The following is an 8,753-nucleotide window of genomic DNA, read 5'->3' as shown; positions in this document are numbered from 1 at the left end:
TCTGACTCTTATTTAAGATAATGGGATTCTTTAAATGGAGCAGGATCAGATCCCGTATGTGTAAGATCTGTCAGCATATTTATAGAGGTTTTTCTTTCCGCAGAGTGAAATAGACATTGCTATTGTTACAAATTGTTACATTGCAAGTGTTACAAATCAGGACCTCAGTCCTACACTCTTTACTCAGCCAAAACATCCATGGATTTTCTAATGGGAGTTTTACTTGAACAAGGTATTCCAGGTTGGGTTCCAACCACTATTTTAATTGCTTTGATGCTTCCAGGAAAACAATTCAATCTCTTACCTGGAGTAAGATTATCCATGTTGTTGGAGGGGAGAGGGAGATTGTTTTTGTTTTTTCTTTAATTTTGATTTGGAACATGGCATTCTTCGCTCTTTGTACTCCTACCCCAGAAGTAGTGCTGTGCCATGGCAGTGCCATCTTTCAAATCAGATCATTGTCCTGAGGAATATGGTTATTAAAGATCTCATGGCACATTTTTATAAGAGTAGGAGGAAATGAGTTTAGAAGAGTTACTCCGGATTGACACTCATGCATCTGAGAGCAGAATTTGGCCCATTAACCTTGCCATATTCCAGCTTGATAAGCAAAACATAATTATCAAAATTTCTGCTGCAGTTTCAAATGGCAAAACAATATTCTGTGCTTCCTGCCCTAAACCAGCCCTGTCAACATTTGAGAGCGTTACTTGGAGAGTGGGGATGTGATTTTTTTTTTAATATATTGAGATATATTGGACTTAGACAGCAATTGGGAGGGATAGAGTAGAAAAATGTCAGATTCTGCTACAGTAACGGTACCACCTAAATAAAGCAGTTGACACACACTTTAAACTGTTCTGTAGTACTGCTGTTTGCTTCTAGCCACAAGTTCCACTTACAGGTGACTTCTACCACTAACAGGTGACTGCATTTCACTAGCAGGTGAAGTGATGCCTATGTACATGTAAAGCACTTTGGGATCAATAGTGTCATATAAAATCATAGTGACTCCCTCTGTGGTCTTGAGCAACTGTTAGACCCTGATTCTTATTAACGTCTTGTTTTATACCAGTGTAGCTCTATTGACATCTGTGGAGTTACTCCTGATTTACCCCAGTATAAGTGAGAAGACAATCCAGCCCTCAATCTTTTGCCTCTGTTTTCTCACTTGTCAAACAGAGGATAGTGAGCTTGATTCTCCACTGTATACAGCTTGTGTGGTCATTTACACATGTGCAAAGTTGATGTGAAATGTGTCAATGCATTCTAATTTCTCTTTGGTTTTTGCAGCTTTGTGGCCACATATTGCTCACAGATCATATATGCAAATATGTCAATTAACTTCAGTGAGACCCGTGACATGAACCATGATCATATAGATCTTTGTTATCTTCATAGTGGAACAATATTCATTCTTTGTTTCTATTTCTAAAAACTGCAGAAAGGTGCCTTTCCGATGTGCTGGACACTCATGCATAATACTAAAATTTACAACTAGTATAATAATGTAAATGAAACAGCTCAATTGCCCCTCAACTTAAATACCATAAATAACCATCATAGTACCAAAGGATAATAAATATATGAAAATGTGTATAGTGATTATAATAATCAGAATGGAAGTATGCCTAAAAGCTGCTTAGAATTCTGAGGTGACCTGCCTTCTGGTAGTCTGGTCTCCAGGAAAACTGGAATATACCTTGTTTTTGAAATATAGGAGTTTAAAAACCAGTTGGGAGGAGGGACTCAGGTCACCTTGAAGACAACTCTGAATATACTGCTCAGAGATGGGTGAGCTGTGCAGGCTTGGTGACTGAATGAAAAGTAGTAGGTTCTTGAAACCACTCTGAATTTCTTTCCTCCTCTCTGGTTTTATGCAATTTATAAATACAATGAATGGAAAACAATATTAAAGAAAAAGTGGTATTTTTCTTTTAAAAAAATGTTGATACCAGAAGCCTGTGGTACGTGTCTTGTTTATTTGTGAAACCATGGGAATACAGTGTAAATAATACTCTAAAACTGAGAGTGATCTTCTGAAGTAAGAAAGAGGAAAGATGTATGAAGCTGCTTCTCTTTCTGGGTGAAGTGGAAAAAACCCTCAAAAACATAGGAATTACCATACTGGGTCATACTTGAGCTCCATTTAGTCTGGCGTCCTGTCTCGGATAGTGGCCAGTACCAGATGCCTCAGAGGAAGGTTTAAGAAGTGTGGGATAATTTGCTCAGCCCGCCCCACCCCCACATACACATTGACTCAACCTGGTCTCTAAGAGTTAGAGATTCGCTTAAGTCTAACTATATATTTTGTGAAAAAATATTCCTTTTAGCAGTTTTGAGGTAAGCATATTTTAATTTCATTGCATGTTCCCTTGTGTTTTTGTTATGAAACATGATCAGAAGTTCCCAATCTACCTTCTCCATAAAATGTCACTGATGGCATAAAATATTAGCAGATGTTAAAAGAACTTATAAGAGCCTTGCACATTAATGGGAGAGGAAATGATAAACTAACAGCATTTTTGTTTGAAATTCTGATTTTTGGTAGTGCTGTATGTTTAAAGTTGGCACTTTGAGATAAACACCTTCCATCTCTGCAAAATTGTATTTTCAGAATAGCACGTATGAGAGCCCAACAGAGTAGAAATTATTTTTCAAGAGGAGGAGGTACAGCATTTCATAGGACTCTGTAACTGGGTCCTGGGGTGGCATGCACTCATCCATTATAGTCCTTTGGCCCTTAAAAGTGGGGTGGCTGGAAGTTGTGGTCTTTGGATAGGGCATATGATGGTGAGGGGTCACCTGACCAAGTGACATGTGACTGCCTGCAGGAGACTCTGTAAAAGAAGGTTCCTAGTTTAGACTTGGGAATATGAGGGCTGGGGAATGGTTCTGTGGGAAAGTTTTTTATAAGGTTATAGCAGAAGGCTTAGGGGACAAACACAAAGAGTTACTTCGCTGGAAGTGTGTGTCCTTTTCCTTCCCAGCTTGCAAACAGTGCACTCCCTTACTTAATGTTTTATGATATTTTAAGACTCTTGCATCTTCTGTTTATTAATAAAACTGGCCCTGAGGAAAGGAGTGTGTAAATGAACTTGAGAGTCTGGACTTTACTTTGACTACCCCAGCTGGTGATTCTGCCTAGTGGTTTACAGGCGTAGCCACCCTAAAGTGAAGTCTGTGTCACATACCAGCTTTCCATCTGTTTCATACCATCTAGGCTGTGTCTTGTCAAAACTCGTGGTGACACTGTATAGTCAAAGAGATGACTTCTCTAAAAGGCATGCCACATGTAACAAAATGCTGTGATCCCTACATCCAAATTCTGCAATATAAACTGGGCCATATAATCCCTGTGTATAATTCCACTGATTTAAACTAGGGAAGATTTTGTCTAATTACTCACAAAGGGCCTAGGCCTGCGAACTGCTGTTAATGAACCCTACTGGTTAAAAAGGCTGTGCCCTCTCTACACTATTGCTTACACCATTTTTACCATTGATGGAGCTACACCAGTTGTTAATTACACATTTGACTTTTACTAGTATTGTACCTTGAAAAATAAATCTACCATCATGTTTAATTTAACCATCATGTTTAATTTTACCAGTTCTATAGTTTCCTGTGCTGTGCAAGATTAGCTCACCCCTTTAACTTCTTGTTCTTTTCACCAGCCTTTTGCTCTCTTGTTTTTTCTTTTGTTTACATGTCTGTCAACTTTTTTTCTGCTTATAATTATCTATTTATATAGCTTGTTATCCAAATGTCTCGTTAGGAAAGTGAAGACATATGTTACCAGTCTTTAGTCAGACTTATTCTTAAATCCTGCTCATTCATTTCATTCATTTATTCATTTATATGGAAATCTGTATAAAGCTGGTTGGAGGTAGAGGAATTTGATTTTTTTAGCTTAATTTAACTAACTTTGCTTTGGAAATTGGAGAAAAACAATCTTACCCTATTTGTCCTAAACAAAGAGTTAATTTATTTTTCATAGGAAAGTAAAATTTCCTGGTGACCTAAGCCCTGTAAAACTAGACAGCTAGGCTGGGGCGTGGGAAAGGGAAGATTCTCTTTGAAGTTTGGCTGCCATTGCTTCTCAGATAGTTGGATAAATACCATTGGCCAGAAGATACAGTAGAGATCTATGAGAGGAATCTACGTTATGCAGATCTCTCCTGTCTTGTTGGTTGTGTCATCTGTCTCAGTCAACCACAATGTGCAGATGTGTCAGATATCTCTGCAGACATTATCTACAGCAGTGAAGAAAATGTAGGGAACACTTCCGACCGCTCTGAGGCACCCCAGAGAGACTCCTATAAGTCTGGTATAAGGAAAACTCTCACTGTTTTGAATGAAACCCCTCAAAACTAAAGTTTGATTCAGTCAAGACAGTTGAGTGCTGGAGTCTCAGACCTGCACCCCTGTTCCACCAAGTACTGACTTACTGATGCACTTGGGGGTTCAGTGCTTGAAGTCAGTGATTGGGGCAGGAGGCACTTAGAGCCAGGAGCTCCCTGTTGCCTCTGTCAAAGCCTTTGACTCTGGACAGCTCTATGTTGAGGCTTCCAGTTTTACACCTCACACATTCATGTGCTAGAAGCAGAGAACAGGACAGTGATTCTAGGTATGCATATATGCTTAATGATCTGGCCTGATCTTCTACAGGACTGAGAGTCTGGCCTCAGCTCATTACTCAGAACCTCCTTCTGACAGCTTAGCTCCTGAGAAGATAGACATCTGTAGACATGGTGTCTCCAAACTTGTGGTTATATTCCAGTATCTAAGAACCATTTAGAAGGATTTATAATTCCAGGACCATTTTCTTGGCCTACAAAAGCTGCTTGATTACCTCCTTCACCTGTGAGTGTAATTTAAAGATTAACTCAATCCTGGTATGTTTGACAGTTATTTTGAGATATTATAAACTGGATTACTGTCTATTCAGCCTTTTTTTCAGGTTCCTTTGGGGCTTGAGGTTTTCAATACACCCACACACACACCCATTAAAATAGCTTTGTGTCAAATGATGATAACATGGTCTTGACAAAGCTGATGAAATCTCTCTTTATACCATTAATTTCCTATAAGCTTAAGTTTCTTACTTGATAGCTCATTTTCCAAGTGGTTGTGACTTCAGCCCATAAAGTAAGTGAGCTTCAAGGCCTGGTAAATTCGATTTTATGAGGGTAAGGTGGTCTTCTAGATTCATCCGAAATTCCTCTTCAGTGTGGTGTGGCAGTTCTATCCTAATGATCATATTATCCTATTCTTCCCATATTTCCTATCCATTCTTCTTGTCCTTATCCGGGAGGCCCATCTTCATACGTCCAATGTCAAAATATCCTTGAAGTTTAGTTGGAAGCAAATTTAAGTCCTTAAAAATCCAACTAACTTCTTGCTTTTTTGACACCAGTTCTTTGGGCTATGCTGTACTAAGATCATGTCTAAATGGATGTCTGATTGCATTTTACATATGCCATGTCAAAGCTCACTTGATTATAGACAAGACTGTCATCACAGGCTGCTTCAGGGATATTTTCATCAAAGACATCTGCAAAGCAACTGCATACTCTTCTCTCTACACGTTACCAAAACTCAATTGCTTGGATTTAGATTCCAGGAAGGAATCGCATGATTGGACTTTCCATGCTTGAGAACTTTTTTTTCCAAGTAGGAGAAGACAAACCCTCCTGGGTTATCCCTCTGGAGTATCTCTTATCTTCAGGTGGGCAATTTTTTTACGTGGAATTTTCCCTATTTGCTATCTCTTTCTGCAGACCTGAAAATTATTATTATTGTTTTTATGGTAGCATTTGCAATGTACTTGGTGCTTTCCAGACATTCAAAATGTCATGCTCCCTGGCTCAGGAACTTCACAGTCTAAGGATAGACAGGTAGACAGATAGATAAGGTGGGTGAGGTGATATCTTTTATTGGATCAACTTCTGTTGGTGAGAGACAAGCTTTCAAGCTTACACAGAGCTCTTCTTCAGGTCTGGGAAACATACTCAGAGTGTCAGAACTAAATACAAGGTGGAAGAGACTGTTTAACGTAAATAGTTAACTCACATTTCAAGGAACCATTCAAGGTGAAGTGGCCCATTACTACCCCTCCAGTCATAGAGGAGAAAGGGCAGATGGGGGCAGGGCATTGTTAGTGGGTTATTGATTGTTGTAATAGGTCATAAATCCAGTGTCTCTATTCAGTCCATGTTTTTAGTGTCTAGCAAAGTTAGGAATTTAAGTTCCCAGGCTCATCTTTTGAAGGTGTTGTGCATGTTTCCTTTGAGGATGAGGACTGATAGGTCAGATATAGAATGCTTGTTTTGTGAAGTGTTCACCCACAGGTGATGGAATGTTTTTGTCTTTTATCATTTTCCCGTGTGAGTTCATTCAAGAGCATAGTGATTGTCTAGTTTCACCCACATAGTTGCTATTGGGGCATTTAGTGCACTGGATGAAGTATACCACATGTTGTGATAGACATGTTTAGGACCCATGGATTTTGAAAGGTGCGTTGTGAAGGGTGCTGATCACTGTAGCAGTGGAGATATGTCTGCAGGTTTTGCATTTGTTCTGGCAGCATCTGGTGCCACTTTGAGTTGGTGTGCTCTGGTCAATGGGGAGCTAGCTTCTGATGATGAGCTTGGAGAGATTAGGGGACTGTTTTGAAAGCCAGAGAGGGTGTTCAAGAAAGATTTCTTTCAGGATGGGGTCTCCATCAAGTAAGGGTTGTAGTTGTTTGATGCCCCATAAGGGTTCCAGTGTGGGGTGGTAAGTTAACAAATTCTTTACATAAAAGGTAAAATTTAAAAGCAGGTCAGCCACCGGCAGAGTGCAGTGACCAGCCGGATGTAGGAAGAGTTGTGGAGGGAAATATTAGACACACTTCATGCCTTTGCTGCTAAAGCCTGAAACATTGATTTGCTGAAAATAAAATCCAACTAGGAAGGGATATGTTTATTGCTTTTTCCTCTATTTTCCCTTCTTCCCTCCTCTCATTTACATAATAACCATCTAAATACTCATTATGTAAAAGAAACGATATTGTGACATCATGTCCATGTTTCACAGAGGATTTATGTCACTGAAAAGACCCAACTGGGTAATTAGAATATGGATTTGAACAATCAGCATGGAAAGTCATGTTGCTATAATAATTTAGAGTTATTAAAGGTTGTGGTTAAGTTAATTCAGAAAGCATTCAGGATTCATTTGATGTTCTCGAAATGCATATTGTTTTTATTAAAGCGGTCCTGTCAAGTAGTTTAGACTCCAAAACTATTTTCAGGGGAAGGGAGGTTATTTTTTAACTCAATGTTAATAGAAATATGTTTAATGTTTTTTAAATTTAAATTAAAACAGCTGTTTGGGTACCCCACCATTTCTCTGTATGTAGTTCCTCTTGCATATGTCTTTATTCTCCTGCCTTCTTGTTTTATAAATTGTGTTTATCATTATAATTTAGTCATACAACTTGCTTAAAAATGGATATTAAGTGAAAAAGATTTTAAAATACTGCTAATCAGACCTACGATGTGTCTTACAATTAGCAATAACAGCCTAATTAGTACTGTGTGTTTATATTTTTGAAGTAGAGAGGTCTTCAAACTGCTGGGCATTTGTTCTTCACCCTACTTAACCAAGATAAGGAGATTTTGTAGAGGCTTTCATCCCTGTAAGGCAATGAAAGTGAGAATTTGGGCCTATTTAGTCAGGGTTTGCACCCACTCCTCCCCTTACACTGGATTTTTTTAAATCCCTATCATCTACACACACATCATGCCCACCCATGTGACTACAAGGGAAAGAGGTTTCCCTTCATAAGGTGAAGTTAGGAGTTTAGGGTCACGTTGAAAGCCATCTCCTCTCCGCAGAGACATCAAGCTTGACTTCTAACATGTCCTCAGCACTGATGCAAAGATAAAAAGTTTTGTAGTTTTTCCAAATCTATGTCTCTAACATATCACAAATAGCTATTAATCCTCTCAACCATACTTCTGGCACCAAATTAATAGTTCTTGAGAAATGAAGACATTAAAACTGCAACACAAAGGAAAAAATGAAGATTAAGGATATTACTTTAAGTAAAGATTTTTCTTTTCAATTTGATATTAGTAATCCGTGCTGAAGTGCTACTGTCCATTAACATTCCACTGAAATCGAAACATACCAAATTTCCAAAAATAGGACCTACTTGGTACAGATCATTCAGAAGGACAGCCAGTGTATTCTATCTGTGTGACAGGGATTTCCCTACATGTCCCCTGAATTTCCCCAACACTCCCCTCTCCCCCAGTTTTGTGAACTAATTATATGCAGTGTTGCCAATTTAGTGATTGTTTGGAAATCAGAATTGAAATTGAAACATTAATACACACTTTAAAAGCATATAAAGTGTATGATAAAATATGTGTATCTGAAAAAAGTATAATAGATTTGAAAAGTATGAACATAGACTAGCTTCCTTATACAGCTTATACAATGTCAGTGCATTCATTTCAGTGATGGTGGCCAACCTAATAATTTCAAATTATAATTTGTAAGCAAAGTCTAAATGAGCTCTCCCTGACAGCTAGTGATGAGCTAAGGGTGGGGGGGATAGGCTTCAGGACCAGATTGTATTTACATTCACACCGAATCTACCTAAGTATCCAGCAAACAGAGCTGTGTTGCACAAATGATAGATTTTGGCTGGAGTTGGGTTACAAATCACTTGAATGCAGGGAGGGTAATGAAATGTTGTT

The sequence above is a fragment of the Caretta caretta genome, chromosome 7 (assembly GCF_965140235.1).
Source record: "Caretta caretta isolate rCarCar2 chromosome 7, rCarCar1.hap1, whole genome shotgun sequence".
Taxonomy (NCBI): Eukaryota; Metazoa; Chordata; order Testudines; family Cheloniidae; genus Caretta; species Caretta caretta.
This window is presented reverse-complemented; position numbering follows the sequence as displayed.